Raw genomic sequence first — 18,438 nt, forward strand, 5'->3', positions numbered from 1 at the left:
AGCCTTTAACATAATAAGTGTCCTTACAGTTAACTGTAGCTCATTATTAGCTAATAGAAAAGTTTTATTGTATTTACTGTTTTAACACTGAAGATATCATATTGTCGCTATATCATCCAACATGACAGCAGCGTCATCTGGCATGAAGCATAACGTGGCATAAAATGAGACCGCTTCGACATCCTGTACCTAATCTATGTGATGCATGGCCAAGGGCATTCGATTCATATGCGGAGACCAGCATATGACCAATTTGGATTATAGTCATTAATCAGTTTAATTAAGAAGGTAGGCACTTAACATGTGGGAACCTTATATGTAATTAAAGGGTCGGCATGGTGGCGCACACCAGGGACAGTCTCCTCCATGGTTCTGCATGTGTGGAGTTTGTATGTTCTCCTTCTGTCATTGTGGGGTTCCCTCCCCAAAGTTCAAAAACATGCTGATCCCCCAAGACCCGGCACAGGATAAGCTGGTATGGAAAATGGATGGATTTGTAAGCAAATAGACCTTTAAGTCATTCGTAAAGCCAGCGATGGGAGCTAAAAGCAAGGATCATACTTTCTGCTCCAAGTAACAATTCTAGCTGCTGGATTTTGAGTATTTAAATACACTGAGCAACAATTATTAACTTTTTTTCTGCTTCTGAAATAAAAACAGTGGTCCTCCTAAAGGAATTTCTGCTGCTGAATTCAAATCTGACTTCAGTTTCTTTTTAGCACGTTCAGTTTTTGAGAAAAACGGAAATGAAATTTTATATAGTCAATCTATGAATAGTAATGCATTTTCCCCGGCTTACACGTCTGGAAAAACTGCACAACAATTTTTTTTTAAGTTTTGCTTCCTGGAAAGTTTTTGCTGATTGAGACAGGTACCTGTTGGGTAGGTACAAATATAATTTTGGTTTTTCTGCCTCATGTTGGAAGAGAGTTAACTCTTTACCAGCAATAACGTATTTAATCGCATTTATGTTTCTCCATCCATCCATTTTCCAACCCGCTTATCCTTCTGGGTCACAGGGGTTTATGATTCTCATACGATATTAATTTCAACGTAATCAGAAGTGTTTTGCTCTTGATTTTCATTTGTATTTAATGTCAGGCGCATCACGTTGCAGTGTTAAACAGTAGTCAGGAGAAATATTTGTGCCTGGTGACATTAAACGCCATTCCAACAGTCTGAAAAACAACAATTTGAATTTTGCTTTTGACAGACCCAAATCTCTGACCAGATCGTTTAATTCTGACTGTTATGAGATGTAGATCACCGGATGACCACAGTTCAAAATCCATATCAATGTCCCTGCCAGTTCCCTGCATTGCAGTTTCTTCATCTGGTTTGTCAAAGGTCCATTCCTCTGGTGGTTTCGGAATTGGAAGACTGTGGTCATGTGGTGCGGGTCTCATTGGTGAAGGCAGATTAGGGCATTCAATGGACTGCTTGTTTTTGTCAAAGAAACCAGACACATTAGTCAGGCAGAAGTAACAGTCCGTCGCATGGTCCTTCTCTTCTTGCCGTATCATTGGGACAGCAAACGACATTGTCTTTCCAGCGCCTCTGAGGCAGGGTCTCAGACGGACAGCACACGTCGCACAACTAAGGCGCTCATTACTTACCGTGATCACTGATTTTACAGCTGTACAGATGATATGCTTTCTTCACAAGAGTAGTTGCATATCTCTGAAGCGGAAGCGCATATTCGCAACAAATGTAGCAGAATGTATTGCGGCTATTAAGACATCGATGAGACATATCGAATAACACCAATCATCCCGCAAATGTCTATAGCGCCTACCTTACTTGTTACATTGTTACTGAGACAATACTATATTCTGAAACAATACATACACACTATCAGTTCTATATTAAGCCAATGAGCAGCATCTGTGTCTGTAGGCCACTTTTATAGTCTGCTTATGCAATGTCAAGCTGGCTCCGGCCTGTCCAGACATGCCCAGGCTGAAAACTTCCACAGAACAGCTTACAACCTGGCCTGATTCCATTCTTAGACTGTACAAAACATTGCCGATAGGCCTCTTACAGAAATGAAATTTTTTGGACACAAATAAGATAAAAATGCATGACAAAACTTTTTCATGAAACGGTACTTGATGGGGAAATCTGAATGTGATTTTCGTGATCAGCAGCCAAAAATCTATAAGGAACACCCAACAGTGTTCAAGAAGCAAAAACTTTGTTGTGCAGTGATATCAATATTTAAAGTGCAGCGTAAGCTCCATGACAGGAGAGCAGTAACGCAATCTAACCTGTACACAAAAGCAGACACTTTTTCTCAGTATCTTGGATAATGAGAAAACCCTCCAGCGTGACACTGTTCAATAGCACACCTTTGATACAGCATCAACCTAAGATTTTAATAAGAGGCTTGAATCTAAAATAACACCAAGATCACATGCCAAGTTACTGAGCTAAGAAACGGCAAGACTGCTATGTGGGTCACCAGATTTGAACCTATCCTCCTAGCAAGCTAGCTGGAGCGCAGCGTGCTAACCTGCTCCACCATCTGACTGATAACCGTAGAACTGTGGTGATCAAATAACGGAAATTGGACAAGGATGTGGGAAACATGTATGAACAATAAAAAAAACAGCTTTTCATTTTAACTTTAAAAAATCTCATGCAGTATTTTAATGCAATTCATCACTCTGACCATTTCATCCCATAGGAATGGTGAAATGTAATTTGTAGGTGTCAGTATCGCGGCTCACTTGTTGAAGGCGTGCATTAAAAACTCTCCTTTCCTACATCGGCCTGTTAAATTCCCCACTTTCTGTGGCCTATCTTACATTTGATGACTATGAATGAAGTCTCCTGAGAGTTAAAGTAAGAACAGGGCACAGAATAGGTAGACGTTACAAAAAGATATCATCAAACAAACAAATACTTTGCGCTTTCAGTGGTAATTGTTATTATTTTCCTTGTGTGTTCATTTTTCTGTAAAAACACATTTTGTATTGCATTACATATATATATACAATGGGACACAGCTAGCAACCAGGGGGTGGGGCATGCTGGGCCTACCGTCTAAACTGGGAACAAGCCAAGGGGGGGGGAAGGGCTGTAGCACAATTCAAGTACTAGCATTGCATGGAGAAAGAACAAAGAAATGTGTATTCTCTATTCAGCCCACATTGTGTTTATGAAACAGTATTCAGGACCACAGTTACTCTATTAAATTTTAACCAAGTACTAATTTATATTAGTCACATTTCTGAACCAGCACAACTGTTTTTGACTGTAACAGCCTTTTACTTCTGTGCGGATCACTTTCTTTGTCGCTGCCTGCATGTTTGGTTTAGTGGTTACAGCATGAGATTAGATACTAGGCAAGACAGCCTTGTCCGACTTTGGTGTGTTAGGACTACGGCGAAATCGTCACCATTTTAAATACAACAAGGTGGCGGGTGGCAAGAAAAGTTTTGGGTGGAGAGCAAAAAAAAAAACTATCTGCATCAAAAGATATTTCATGAAAAAAATACTTACTAATACCTAAGTCTGCTTTGCTTAATTGTTAAGTGTATCTTTACACTCACATATCATATATATATACATATATATGTGTGTGTGTGTGTGCGTGTGTGTGTGTGTGTGTGTGTGTGTGTGTGTGTGTGTGTCTGTGTTACATATTCCAAAAATATTCTGAAAAAGGTATACAATGCTGAACTCCTCCAGGACTATGTATTCAGTATTCAGACACTAAATACTTAATATCCTGTTCTGCCCTGTGAACAAACCTCTGCCTCCTGCCTACAGTACCAGGAAAAACTAGAGAATGGCTATTCTGAACAGATCGTCACCTTGTAACAGCCCCCCTTCTATGCAGTTCTCCCTACTTCTCTCCATAAATCTTTCCCCGCAAAGGTCATCTGTCTGCACCCTTGCCTCCTGAGTCTCAATGCCTGCTACAATATCTATAAGGTGTGTTTATTAAGACGTAGCAGAGGCAAATTTGTGCCAAATCTATTCGAATGTAAAACAAAAGCTTTTGTGACTTAACTTCACTTTCTTTTATTACTTGCAAGATAGGAATGCCTCTTTTTTTTCAAATTCAGTCTAAGGGAAAGCAGATATAGAGCATGGCTTACACAAGCACACAGGTGTCATGGCCACCAGGACAAAGGACCCAGGGGGCAGGCACGGTGGAGAAACAAAAGCAGTTATAGTGAACTCGAAGAACAAAGACTAGAAATAAACGGGGTCAAGGGGGATCAAATTGGACGGACTGGGCACCAGCAACAAGATAGTATGACATCACTAACCAGGGAGGACAAGCCAAACAGATGCTTAAATACATGAACTAACAAGGGGTAACAAGCATCAGGTTCGACCCATTAGGCCACATGAGGGAGGACAGAGGAGGGTCAGGCAGACACAGTCGGCAGGATGCAACAGCAGGATGCAACAGCAGGAAGAACTGCATAAACTGCTGTAGACTGTTTTCTAACGTCTGAACTCCTCAAAAGACAAGCAACATGATTTAAGCAATTTACTAATTAATTCACATAAATGAAAAATGCATAAAAATCCATAAACTAATAACTAAATTTAGAGTATTCATCCCACATGCTAAGGGCAAAAATTGTATTTGTGCAGATAATGATTTCTTTTCTTGATTAGACAACTCATCAAGATGAAAGAGCTTGACTTTTCTGGTATTGGAGCCTTATTTTGATCTGTGTACAAGACTGTATGCATTCAAGGAACCGAGAATCAGAACGCAGTCTCTTACAAATCAGCTGTGAAACCCGACTTCTTCCAGCATTACATTTTTACACTGTGGTTAATTTAAAAACATATCTTGAAGGAAAGATGACTATATTATGCACAAATAAATGATTGATGATGCAACCAATGACTGAAATGAATAACTAAATAGCATGATCAGATAAAATGATCAGTAATCCAGAAATCTGGACAGTTGGGGAAAAAAAAGAAAATGACATTCTGTGAAATTCCAAATTCAGGCTATTAGCCGCAAAAATCTATTTGTTTTTTCTCTATTAATGAAAGGTGTGAAAGTAAGGTAAATATCTTTATTAAAATAAGAATATAAACATACTGTAATTATTTGGAGAAAGTGACAAAATGTTTCCATAGCACATGCAAATCAGTTATAAAGATAAAAATTCAGTTTATAGGCTTACAGTTTATTGAATTGTCATATTATTATTATTATTATTACCATAAAACAAAAGATTTAAAAGTAATCTACAGAAGGAGAGGGTACTAAGTTAAATATACAGATGTTATCTAGTGGCTTCTCTTCGAAAAACAAAAGGTGGCAATAAAAAGCAGAAATGCAGGACTCACTTCTAAGCAAACAAACAAACAAATAAAAAGTGCTCCTTCAATAAATGGGCCAGTGCTACTCTGGACTGTCTCATGCTAAAAGGAATTCAGCTAAATATTTCATAACAGGCCAGCAGTGAAATGGTTCTTCTCCCCTGACGGTAACATTCTCCACTTTTGTTTTTCTCATAGGCTTATCTAACTTTTCTGCCATGGCCACAGTTACAAAAAGCAGGTCTCAGTACTTGTAAGTTTTGTAAGTTTTATTCATTGATGGAAATTTTGTAGGTAAATCAAAACTAAGCCACGTGCCTTTGTTCTTTAACTATTATCCCTAGCTAGACTATATAATTCATCAGGTCACCTTGTATCAAGCTATTCAAGATTTACAACATCTTTTTCAGATGGTGAAAGTTCTTGCTTGAGTAAGGGTGTTATACTGTATGTAATTAAAATACAATTCAAGTCAAGGAAAAGGGGATGGTGGTGTGTATTAAGCTACTGACTAACCTGGAGGGAGGTGTGTATTAAGCTACTGACTAACCTGGAGGGAGGTGTGTATTAAGCTACTGACTAACCTGGAGGGAGGTGTGTATTAAGCTACTGACTAACCTGGAGGGAGGTGTGTATTAAGCTACTGACTAACCTGGAGGGAGGTGTTTATTAAGCTACTGACTAACCTGGAGGGAGGTGTGTATTAAGCTACTGACTAACCTGGAGGGAGGTGTGTATTAAGCTACTGACTAACCTGGAGGGAGGTGTGTATTAAGCTACTGACTAACCTGGAGGGAGGTGTGTATTAAGCTACTGACTAACCTGGAGGGAGGTGTGTATTAAGCTACTGACTAACCTGGAGGGAGGTGTGTATTAAGCTACTGACTAACCTGGAGGGAGGTGTGTATTAAGCTACTGACTAACCTGGAGGGAGGTGTGTAGCTACTGTAAAAGCCGCTGTCAATGACAGTTGGAGGGGGTGAGGACATTTTCTTTGTTAGTAGGTGAGACAATTATTACTATAAATTTTGTTATGGGTTTCCACTCTAAAATAAGTCGATTATTTTTACTCTGCTATAGAAGAATTCCTGTCATTATTTATTCATATTAATTAACTATTATTTATTCTTTTATTGACATCACCTGGGGGTGGCATGGTGGTGCAGTGGTTAGCACTGTCGCCTCACACCTCTGGGACCCGGGTTCGAGTCTTCGCCTGGGTCACATGTGTGTGGAGTTTGCATGTTCTCCCCATGTCGTCGTGGGGCTTCCTGCTGGTACTTTGGTTTCCCCCCACAGTCCAAAAACATGCTGAGGCTAATTGGAGTTGCTAAATTGCCCGTAGGTGTGCATGTGTGAGTGAATGGTGTGTGAGTGTGCCCTGCGATGGGCTGGCCCCCCATCATGGGTTGTTCCCTGCCTCGTGCCCATTGCTTCCAGGATAGGCTCCGGACCTCCTGCAACCCAGTAGGATAAGCGGTTTGGAAAATGAATGGATGGATGACATCACCTGGTTGAGAGCATGTCCTTTATCATTTTGTTGACAAAGTTTCAGTACAAAAAGCAAATAACAGGAGTTGCTTACAAACTGGGATAGCAGTGGTCCACAGAAAGATTCACTGAAGTCTCATCAATCTTTAAATATTTTTCCAGACAAAATAATGATTTTGAGGTGGACAGAATTATTTAGTGCTTGCAAACATCAGAAAAACCTATAAAAGTACGAGTTTAGATGTTAGAATATACAGTATGTACTCAAGAGACTGCATTATTTACGCATTTGAAATTTTAATGACACAATTTTTTAGGAAGACAAAATGCATTTTGGGAGGGTCTGTTCCGTCCACTGACCTGGAAACTTGCTGTCCACGCAACTAAGGATATTAATGCTTTTTACAGATGAGTTTAGCATTAAAGTGTGGAATATTTTACAAAATTATTTCAGTGTACGATATTAAAAGGTTAGGGTACAGTAAGCGTCCTCAAAATATAAAAGAAATATAAATAAAAATGCTGACATGAATACTAAAACGTTTCTATAGTAATATTATAAGATTATCACTATTTGTTAGATTTTAATTAAGCTGCCTCCAGATCTGTAACTGAGCTCACCTGGAAGTCATTTCCTGCGTTGAACAATAACACCACCTCCATTCTTCCATTCAGTGTGAGGTATTGTGAGCTTTCAACTTGTCAATGTGTGAATAAAGACTCATTCAAGTAGAACCATGGAAACCAGCTAGTTGTCATTGGTACACGGTTCATGGTGCTATTGTTAATATAATAATAATAATAATAATAATAATAATAATAATAATAAGGTGAAAACTGTCTGGTGCTACAGAGTCCTGAAACAGTAAATGTTGCGCACTTGGATCTCTAGAAAAATTGTCAACTTGTGTTGACATCATGGTCAGTTCCTTAAAAGAAGAAAGAGAAGGACTATGAACACCTGCGTCATCTGCAGGCAGCTTCTGACAGCACCTTTCACTTCACCACATGTGGCCTGGCATTCGATTTGACAGAGGCGACCTATCTGCAAGTGTCCTTTGTTCCTTCCCTTACTGTGCTGTCCGGCAACAAAGCTTGACAGCTATCAATATGAATTCTAGCAGAGATACTGTAACTCTACTGTATATGGGAAGAATTAATCGACGTGTCTATGTAAATGAATTTTATTTTACGATTAAAAGTGTAATCTTACGCATTGAACCACAGTGCTGATTGATTCATGGGAGTTGCTTTCAACAACATATACATTAATTTTCCATTTGAAGCCAGCAGCATTTAAGTTTATCTGCACAACTCAGTGTACTTGGCAGAGTGTGAGTAGAGCATACAATTCATGAGGGCGCATGCATTCAAGTTGCAAAGCACAATGCAGCAGTCAGGAACAACAGAGCTATTCTAAGCCCCTAAATTGATATAAAATCACTGCTTGCCTGTCAGGAACTAGCTTTCAGGGGGAATGATGAGGGCAGTACTTCCAATAAAGGAAATTACCGGGAATTTATTGATGTACTGACAAAGTATGATGATGTCTTGGTCACTGACATTCAGTCATCTTCTCTGTTCTCTGGCATGTCCTATTCCATACAGAATGATTTATCTGCTACTACTGCAGCTACTGTCCTTGTCGAGATCAAAGGTGAGGTGAAAGAAGTTCACTTTTCGTGGCAGGTAGGTGAGACAACAGATATTTCTTGTCATGCACAGATGTCTGTCAAACTTAGGTATGCAGATACTGCTGGCTTAATGCAAGAGAGGTGTGTTGGGCTTTTTGATATTGTAGGAGGGAAGGATGTCCAGCAAGTATTTGATGTATTGTGCAGAGATCCAGAACTATAATTATGGACAAAAAATGTATTGGTCAAACATATGGTGGAGCTCCCGTCATGCTATCTTCGCTTAATGGATTACACTGAAGGTGAAGGAGCCTGCAGAAAATGTATTGTTTGTGCATTTCTACGCACAAAGATTAAATCTCAGGTAGCAAAGTGCTTTTCGCTACACTCTCTGGGTTTCACATATATTTCATCAAACTGACTTAAAGAATGAGCTTCCCAGAGTCATTAGGATGCTCACAGGTACCAGAAAAATGCTGCCAGACATTGGTATTTAGCCGCTATGATTCTCTAATGGACACTTTTTAAGAAATCCTGGATGATAACAGCATATTGGAAGAGGACACCATCGATGGAGATAGAGCTTCCTTTAGGGAAGATTTTGATTTTGTGTTTACGCTGCACACCTACAATCAGATTTTCTCTGAAACCGATGTTGTTTTTGATATTGTACAGCAGAAGGCAGTGGATGTCATTTTTCTGTAAATGCAGGATTGAGGGTCTACTCTCCTTATGCTGTGTTTGCCAAAGGCAGTGAACTTCACTGGGGATCCTGGTCCTCGGAGAAAGTGTCACCAGTTAATCCCATCAGAAGGATCCCGAGCAACACTATAGACATCTCAATATCATGCTATTAGATAATACAAAGCAAGGCCCATAAAGACATGGTTGGGTGAGTGTGATGTGGAAAAACTTAACTGACTTGCACAGAGCTCTGACCTCAACCCCATGGAACACCTTTGGGATGAACTAGAATGGAGACTGTGAGCCAGGCCTGTGCATTAGGGGTACACATGCATATCACATGACCTGACCACCTGACCAAAACACAGAAGAAATTGTTTTAGAGGAATTTGACAAAAGAGTGAATTAAAAAGTCATTTATGAGTATTTAGCATATATTCTGGACCACCTTCCAACAGCTAGAAAAGCATCTCAGGAGGCCACCTCATGAACCTGCCGTAGAGGAGACAGGAGGGTCAGACAGTCCCTGGGACAATTGGGGTTAAGGGCCTTGCTGAAGGCCCCAATGGTGGGATCACTCTGCCGACCCAGGGATTTGAACCGGCAACCTTCTGAATCCCAACCCACAGAGCTGCGCCTCCCCCCAACAAATTATTATTATTTTTTTTTTTTAAGTTTTTGCTCAGTGCATAATCCAAATTTAATAGTTTTGATGTCTTTATTATTTCTTTCTTAATTATTCTACAATGTAGAGAAAAGTATGAATTAATCTTTCTATGGGTAGGTGTGTACAAACTTTTTACTGGCACAGTGTGTGTGTGTGTGTTTGTGTGTGTACAGCTCTGGGAAAAAGAGACCACTGCATTTCGTTATTGCATTTTTAAATCCTGTTTTCAACCTGGTTCTGCTGGCAAAAGGCTACACGGCGGGTTGCTTCTAAATTTCTAAGACAGCAGTACACAAGAATGAGGTGAAACAGAAGACACTGGGAACGACCAGAAACCAGACAGGCACTTCCAGCAGTTTCTCATGAGTTGGAGGATGGCATCAAGTGACCTTCAAAAGGAATGGGAAACATTAAGTGCAGATGTGAGGTGCACTGCAAGGACAGTTCAAATCAGGCTCCTAGAAGCAGGACTGAAGTCCCATTAAGCAAGGAAGCAGCTCTTCATTAAGGAGAAACAGAGAAGAACCAGGCTGAGCTTGATATTGTCATGACCTGCTCGCACGGTCCTCCTGTGTGCCCCGCCCCTTCATCAACCTCGTGTGGATTCCTGATTGTTTTCGGCCGCTCTGCGTTTCCGTCCCTGAGCTTTGTGTATTTAGTCCATGTGCTAGTCCGTTTCCCCAGATCCGTCATTAACGTTTGTCCTGTGCTGCTCCATGATTTGTCAATAAACCCCAATTTTGCAATCCTCATCTCCTGAATCTGCTTCCCCACTCATGCAACTGGACGCAACAGATATAATGTGCATATATATATATATATATATATATATATATATATATACACACACACACACACACACACACATGCAGTCCCATAAATTGAGAAATGAGTGAAACAAAAAACTCTCCTGTGGTCTCTTAATTTTTTCCACAGCTGTATGTATATATAGTTTTATTATTTTCAATAGCTGTTTCAGTAGGCATGGTCAATAGCTGCTTATAAAAAGCTTTCTCTTTATTTTAAGTTGTTTTTAGTGCTGATACTGCCTAAGAGCGGCTGGTAAAAATCTCATCATGAACACAGATACAGTATAAAGGCCAGGCTTTAAAGTAACAGGAAGAGACCTGATCTCCTTCTCTTGAGAGTTTAGATCAGGGGTGGTCAATCTTACCCAGAAAGGCCCGCTGTGTGTGCAGGTTTTCGCTGTGACTCCCTCATTAGATTACTAATTAGAGGACTGATTGGCTGAAGAGTCCTTACACCTGGGTGTTAACAGCTGACCTAAAGGTTATCCCAAAAACCTGCATACACACAGGCCCTTTGCAGATAAGATTGCCCACTCCTGATTTAGATGATTGATCTGAAATGCTCTAACAAAATACAGCTCTGTACGGATTTCTACAGATGTTTTAATTCTACACAATTACATTAAACACTTCAAATACAGGTGTGCTGCGTCTTATAAGACATATTGCTGTTGTCCTGGAAGAAATGAAATTATAAGATAAACAAGGATGAGACAAGTGGGTCACAGAGTTACTGCGGCTTCAAGAGAAATTCCCATGTTCCCTTCAAGCTACCGAACCTTATTTATTAGAACAAAATGAAGGTCTCGTTATGTACATGTAGCAGCAAAATGAATGACTGTACTTCCAGGGGGATGGAAATTTATACAAACAGCTGGATGATCAAGTCTGATACATAAAGAGGTTCCCTGCACAGTTCAAGAAAAGACTTAACAAGATTAATTAACATATAAAACGTTATCAAAAATAATAAAAAGAATCACACACTTGAGAAGTTCTTTCGCAGTTTAGGTTTGTTTTTCCTAATATTGACTAGAGCAACTAGATCAATGTACCCTGCTGTCATATATCGCTAGGCATGGACTGGGGAAGTAGGAGACGGACTCGAAGGATCGGGGAAATAGAGTTTTACTGGGAGAATGGAGAGACAATCAGGACAAGACAGGCAACGACCACACGAGGCTTAACTGATTTGAATTCACAAGACTGCAGTGACTTCAATGACAGGACTCAGGAAACTCGAACGCGGACTTAAATACAGAGGCTTAATGGAAAATGACTCAAAACAGCCGATGACACAGGGATTCCACACGAGGTTAACGAGGGGGTGTGGCACACAGGAGGATCTGGCGAGTAGGAGATGACACCTGCAAGTAAAAAAATGTAGTTTCAGAGTTACTAAACAATCTCTGTGACCCTGTAACTAAAGCTTAGCACAGTGCACACACTCGTACGATATGTGAAATTCATAGACACCAAATTACCACAGCTGCATCTTTTGCTTAACTATGATAGGAAAGTCCATGCAGACACAGGAGAGACATGCCAAGCAGAGCAGCATTTAGAGACAAGTCAAACATGACAGCAATGATCTCCTCTGGCTTATCGTCAAAAAAGGGGGTCATGCAGGAAAGGAAAGCTTTCACTCAGAAAAGAAGAAAAGGCTAACCCAGACTTCAGTGAAAATGCAGGTCAGCATGCTAAAGAATGCTTGAACTGCTTTTTTGTGTCACGGATATATGTGCGTATTTTACCCGTTAAGCCGCTTCACTAAATTTCAAATAATCGTAATAAACAAAATTTATACCTGGTTGATTCCACAGAAATGACAAATTTTCAGCAAAAATCCAACATGGATTTCACAATTAAGTTAAACTGATACAATGCAACCAAAGCTATCAACGCTCTGAGCCTTACTGGCTGGAATATTGAGTGACTGAAAATGAACAAAATCCTGGGCAAAGAGTTTCTGGATTAGCGCATTTGATGGTTGTGTCGTGATTAATCAGACACTCTTTTTGGCCATTCTGCCCAAGGTGAATGCTTCAGCTTCAGCTGAGAAACTTTCCGGCGCTGACCTGGATGATGCCGCTCGATGGTTTCTTTCCTGCGGCCAAAAGCACTGTGGACCAAGAACATCCTCACGGTGCATTCAGAGGCTTCGGGTATTCAGCCATCTCTCTTTATAAAGGAGCTTTGTTTTGTTCCAATACAAAAGGCTAAATAAAGGAGTTGCAATTGAACAGGTCTGCTTAAAATTAAATTACTTCCACATAAATCCTCCTTTCTGTTACTGTCAGCTAACTATGTGCAAAGTATTGTCTGTCTCTGAATAAGATATTTTGAGATCAACAGGACTGGATTCTTAATGCTACCTTTATGGGTACATTTATTCCAGACCAAGAAAGTACATTGTGCTTCTTTTATGAGCTGCTAAAAAGAAATATGGGCTGCATGTTCTTTAACATTATAATGCTTCATTTCATTCCTTCCTTTTCCCTAGCAGCTATTACTGTAGGTGCAGAAGTAATTCGTGATGGACCATCATAGCAAAGGCATGCTTTTCTAATAAAAACGTGTGGTAACTTAATGGAGAGAGAAAATGAATGGTTTCATCTGAACAAGACTTTCTTTAGCTGTATTGTAATATAAATTGATACAATATATAATTAATTTTTTTATGCATTCGACACAGCAATGATTATGGCACAGAATATTTAACGATGATATATACAGGTATCATAGATACCAACCATCAAATGTAATGATTAGAGATGGAACCCATTCGATACCCCACTATTGGTATCAGGCTGATAAATTATGAAAATGCTTGTAGTTTTGGCACAATATACCGTAACAAATGTCGTAGAGTAGTCATATGATGGTTAATTGTTCAGCAATGCACGTGCATCACAAAAATATAAATATCAGGCATGCTTCTATAATTAACATGATCATATTAAATGATCATCTTATACCGATAAATGTGATTTTTAGACGTCGTGTCTTCATGTGGTCTGTACTTCTTTGGGACCCCAATGGCTGCCCACACCTGTCTTTTGGTAAGTCTGCCCCCGAAAGCCTTTCTGTATTCAGAATAGATCATTTCACTGACACTCATTACTTAATTCATTCACTTGAAAAGTTTAATTATTCGATGAGGTATCGATTAGCTGAATATGGCATTTTTATGGTTGAGACAACAATGGGCATATTTGAATGCATACTGTAAATACTAAGGATAGAGGTGTTGATATGGCTTAACCTTCGGATTGTGTTAGCTTTCTGTTCTTATCTCTTATGTTAGGTGGGTCGGTGCAGACCCGTGTCTTAAATCAGCCATAAAATATCTTCTAAACAATTATTTATCATCCATTTGTTTCTTACCTCTTGGCTACCTTGTTAGGTTTCCTTATCCATGAAAAGATTGGGTTTAGTATTTTTGGTGAGGCTTTCTGGGCCTTTATTTTGACAGGACCCTTATTTTGACCTTCATTGTTGTTTTCAATAAAAGAAAATGGTAAAATAAACCTCAAGTGAATTATATAAATAAACTGAACTGGTCTTATCTTGCCTTACATGTATGGGCTTGCCTTGCCTTGATTTTGTTTTAATTTATTTTGTTAAAATAAAGGTACCTGACAAAGTCAAAAAGCCTTGATGCAGTACACAAATTTATGTGGTGTTTTTATGCATTTTAAGCTTGCATGTGATGTCCAGCGATAAGAGAGGAGGTAGCGGTAGCTCACTCGTTTAATGGGTGAACCGGGAGCAAACAAATTCAAAGGGGCAATCCAAGAGAGTGTAACGAAGGCAGGGAGTTGGTAACCAGGGAAGTCAGTCCTACACAAAGGGACGAGAGGAGGCAACGATGGGAAGGGAGGAACGAGGTTGATGGGACAGCAGGGCAGGATGGGGCAGGCAGGCATGAGAAAGCAGGTCGATGGGGCAGGCGTGGCAGGCAGGGCAAGCTAAACAGCTGGGCAGGACAAAGCAGGCAGGGCAAGCGGGAAGAACACAAGACAAAGAAATGCTCTGTACGGCTCATTGAAACAATGGCAACAATACTTCGCAATGAGTAATCAGCTTTGCTGGCTTAAAGAAGTGGGGCGATTAGCCGGCAATCGCCTGCAGGTGTCCGGTCCCACCCATGTGGGGTGTGACAGTACCCCCCCCAGACGGCTGCCTCCTGGAGGCTGAGTCGGGCGACGTGGACAGACCCGTGGTCAGGGAACGGGCTTGGATGGATGGGTGGAAGCCTGGGAAGAGCAATAATCTTGCTAATAAGATTGCAATAGTCTTGCGACACATCTTGGAGAAGCGATCAACTACAGTAAGTATTATGGTGTCACCATTTGAGAGGGGGAGATCGGTGATGAAGTCCATCGCAAGGTGTGACCAGGGATGTGATGGGATTGGTAAAGGTTGAAGCAACCTGGCAGGCAGTTGGTGCGAGGCCTTAAGTTGGGCACATTCAGGACAGGAGGCCACGTATTGCTGCACCTCCACTCTCCATCCTGGTCACCAGTACCTCCGTGCCACCGACCGTAGAGTGGTGGAGATCCCCGGGTGTCCTGAACTACAGGAGGTGTGTACCCACCTTATTACGGCTGGTCTATTTAAGGTAGGCACATACAGTCTTCCTGGGGGGCATCCGCTAGGTGAAGCCGAGTGTTCATTGGCAACTCGAAGGATCTCCTCCAGGGACCAGGAGATGGTGGCCATGAAGCAAGAAGGGGCTAGGATGGGAGTGGTTCAGTCCACTGCTGTCGGGGGGGGTCATATTTTTGGGAGAGTGCATCAGCTTTAACATTCTTCGGTCCTGGGAAGAAAGTCAGTGTGAATTTAAAACGAACAAAGAACAAAGCCGGGGGTTCAATCTTTCTGCGTTCTGCGAATATTCCAGGTTCCGGTGATCGGTAAAGACCTGGAAGGGGTGTCGAGTCCCTTCCAGCCAATGTCTCCACTCCTCCAAAGCCAGCTTGATGGCCAGAAATTCCTGGTCCCCTACATCAGAGTTCCATTCGGCAGGAGTGAGCTTCTTGGAGAAATACGCACAGGGATGTCGGCGAACAGTTACCGGATCTCCATGTATGAGGATGGCCCCCACTCCGGCTTCTGAGGTATCCACCTCCACCTCAAAGGGTTTCTCGGGGTGTGGTTGTTGGAGGATTGGAGCAGAACAGAAAGCACGTTTGAGCTTCTGGAAGGTGAGGTCAGCTTCTGGAGTCCACTGCAGATGAGTACCTTTTTCTTGGGTGAGAGAGGCAAAAGGTGGTTGAAATTTCTTATGAACCAGAGGTAAAAGTTAGCAAACCCAAGAAACCACTTTAGTTCTTTAACTGTACGGGGTCATAGACAATCTTGAATAGCGGCAACTTTCCGCTCGTCCATTGCCACCACCCATGGTCTGATGGCGTATCCCAGAAACTATACCTCTGTCTGATGGAATTCACATTTCTCCCCTGTTTCGAACAGATGATATTCACGCAGCCTCTGGAGAACCTGGTGAACATGGTTAACGTTCTGGGAGAGGGAAGAAGGGTATATCAATATGCCGTCAATATATATGACAACAAACCTGTTAACCATGTCGCGAAATATGAATGACTGGAAGATCGACGAGCTGTTAGCTATGCCATAAGGCATAACTCGGTACTCGTATTGTCCTGTGTGGGTTATAAAGGGGGTCTTCCATTGTTCTCCCTTCCGGATACGTACAGTGCAAGGTTATAAGCACTGCGGCGGTCGAGCTTAGTGAAAACCTTAGCCTCATGGAGCTGTTCCAACACGGAAGGGATCAAGGGTAATGGTTCTCATCGCTTCATTGTAATTGCATTGAGAGCCCGATAGTCAATACATGGATGTAAGCCTCCGTCCTTCTTCTTCATGAAGAAGAAGCCTGCTGTAGTAGGGGAGGTAGACGGATGGAAAATACCTTGCTTTAGGCCCTCCTGAATATAATCCTCCATTGCCGCTTCTTTGGTTATCGACAAGGGGTAGAGCTGACCCTTGGGAAGTGGCACCCCTTCTAGGAGATCGATAGCGCAGCCACATCCCCGGTGAGGGAGCATCTGGAAGACCAACGATTTACTGAAGACATCATTATACTCGGCGGGAATGACAGCGAGATCCTCCAGGTCTGGGCTTTCAACTAATGAGGCGTAACAGGGCAAAGCAACACACCGGAAATCACCTGCAGCTGACCAGGCAACAAGCTCACCAGAGGACCAGTGGATTTGTGGGTCATGTTCCTGTAGCCATGGGAGACCCAATATGATGGGATCCTTGGTGCTGGGGAGAACTAAGAAGTTTAATCTCTCCACATGGAGAATACCAACTCGTAAAGTTACTGGGCCTGTCCGATGGGTGATCTCACCCCCTTGTAGGGGCTCACAGCTAACTCCCAATACCGCAATGGGAGTAAAGAGAGCCTGCAGAGAAATCTGCAACTTCTGAGCTAGAGCTTGATCCATAAAGTTCCAGGCTGTCCCTAAGTCTGTTAGGGCCCATATAGCAATTTGTTCCCCGGCAAATGTTACTTCTATTGTTATGGTAAACTGAGCTTGGGAAACTCCCAGAAAAACTGATTCGCCTACTTTAGCGGGGGGTTCGGGACGAGCAGGGCGAACGGGACATTGCCGCTTCTTCAGTTATGGACAAGGGGTAGAGCTGACCCTTGGGAAGTGGCACCCCTTCCAGGAGATTGACAGCGGAGCCACATTCTCGTTGAGGGGGCAGTTGGTAGGCTAGCGATTTACTGGCATATATACAATACATGTAATAGCTAAATGATGTATGCCTAGCTTAAGTTAACCCCATAGTGCCACCGCTAATGGAGCAGTTAAAACAGAGTGTTACATGCAAAGTGTATAACCTTATAGTTCATTCACTTCAAAACACCGTTACAATTTTCAGAGAAGTTTCAGTTGCTAACACAGAGGAATATCGTTGCTAAACTCAGGGGAGGGGGAAGCGTTTAATTCATTATTATCATATTAATATTAAAGGGTCATATTAAAATAGAATGGTCACTACATAGCAGTGCAAAGAAAACTAAATCATGGATAGTGAGCTTTATTATATTGTCATTTATTGGTTACTATTTTAATATAATTTCCAAATGACAGTGATGACTAACTTTAATATGTCTCACTGAATGTTGAGAAATTTAGACAGAAAAACTACATTTAAACAGTAATAAACAATAACTTACTGATCAAAATAAACAGTAACAAAAACTGTCTCAGAAAACAATGTTGTTTCTGCTTTTTTCAATATTTTTGTTTGTTGCGATTTAGAGCTATAATTTTTAGTTTTTTTAAAAAGTTGTCTTGGACAGGATAATTTAACAATAATTGGCAGAATAATTTATCTGGTGGTTTCCATAATAAAACAGGAACCCAATCAGGAAGACATTTCAAAAGATTGATACATTTGCATATTATTTATTTTCTATTGTGTTTTACTTTGCCACACTGCTGCCTTGTGTCTTCATTTATTTTTAATTATTTTTTTAATGATTGTCGTCCCTCTACAGTAAGGATTTTTCACTCATTGATCATCTTTGATTAACATGACTTGAATCTGTACAGGATTTTTCACTCTATATTTCAGCTTTTAATTGGGTCTTCACTTGCCATTTTTAATTAATGTGCTTGGGCAGGGTAGTTATTACAGATGCCTTTAACTGTAATGCAGCTACTTGCCACTGTCTAATGTGGAAGACGTGACCAATTTTCAAAACGTTCATGTTCAGCTCAAAGGGTGCACTTCAGTGAAGGATGATAAAGTGAGCACAGTTTTATAATAAAAAAACTAGTGAGTCAAGTAAGATAGGCTGCTAGCA

The sequence above is a fragment of the Brienomyrus brachyistius genome, chromosome 18 (assembly GCF_023856365.1).
Source record: "Brienomyrus brachyistius isolate T26 chromosome 18, BBRACH_0.4, whole genome shotgun sequence".
NCBI classification, from domain to species: domain Eukaryota; kingdom Metazoa; phylum Chordata; class Actinopteri; order Osteoglossiformes; family Mormyridae; genus Brienomyrus; species Brienomyrus brachyistius.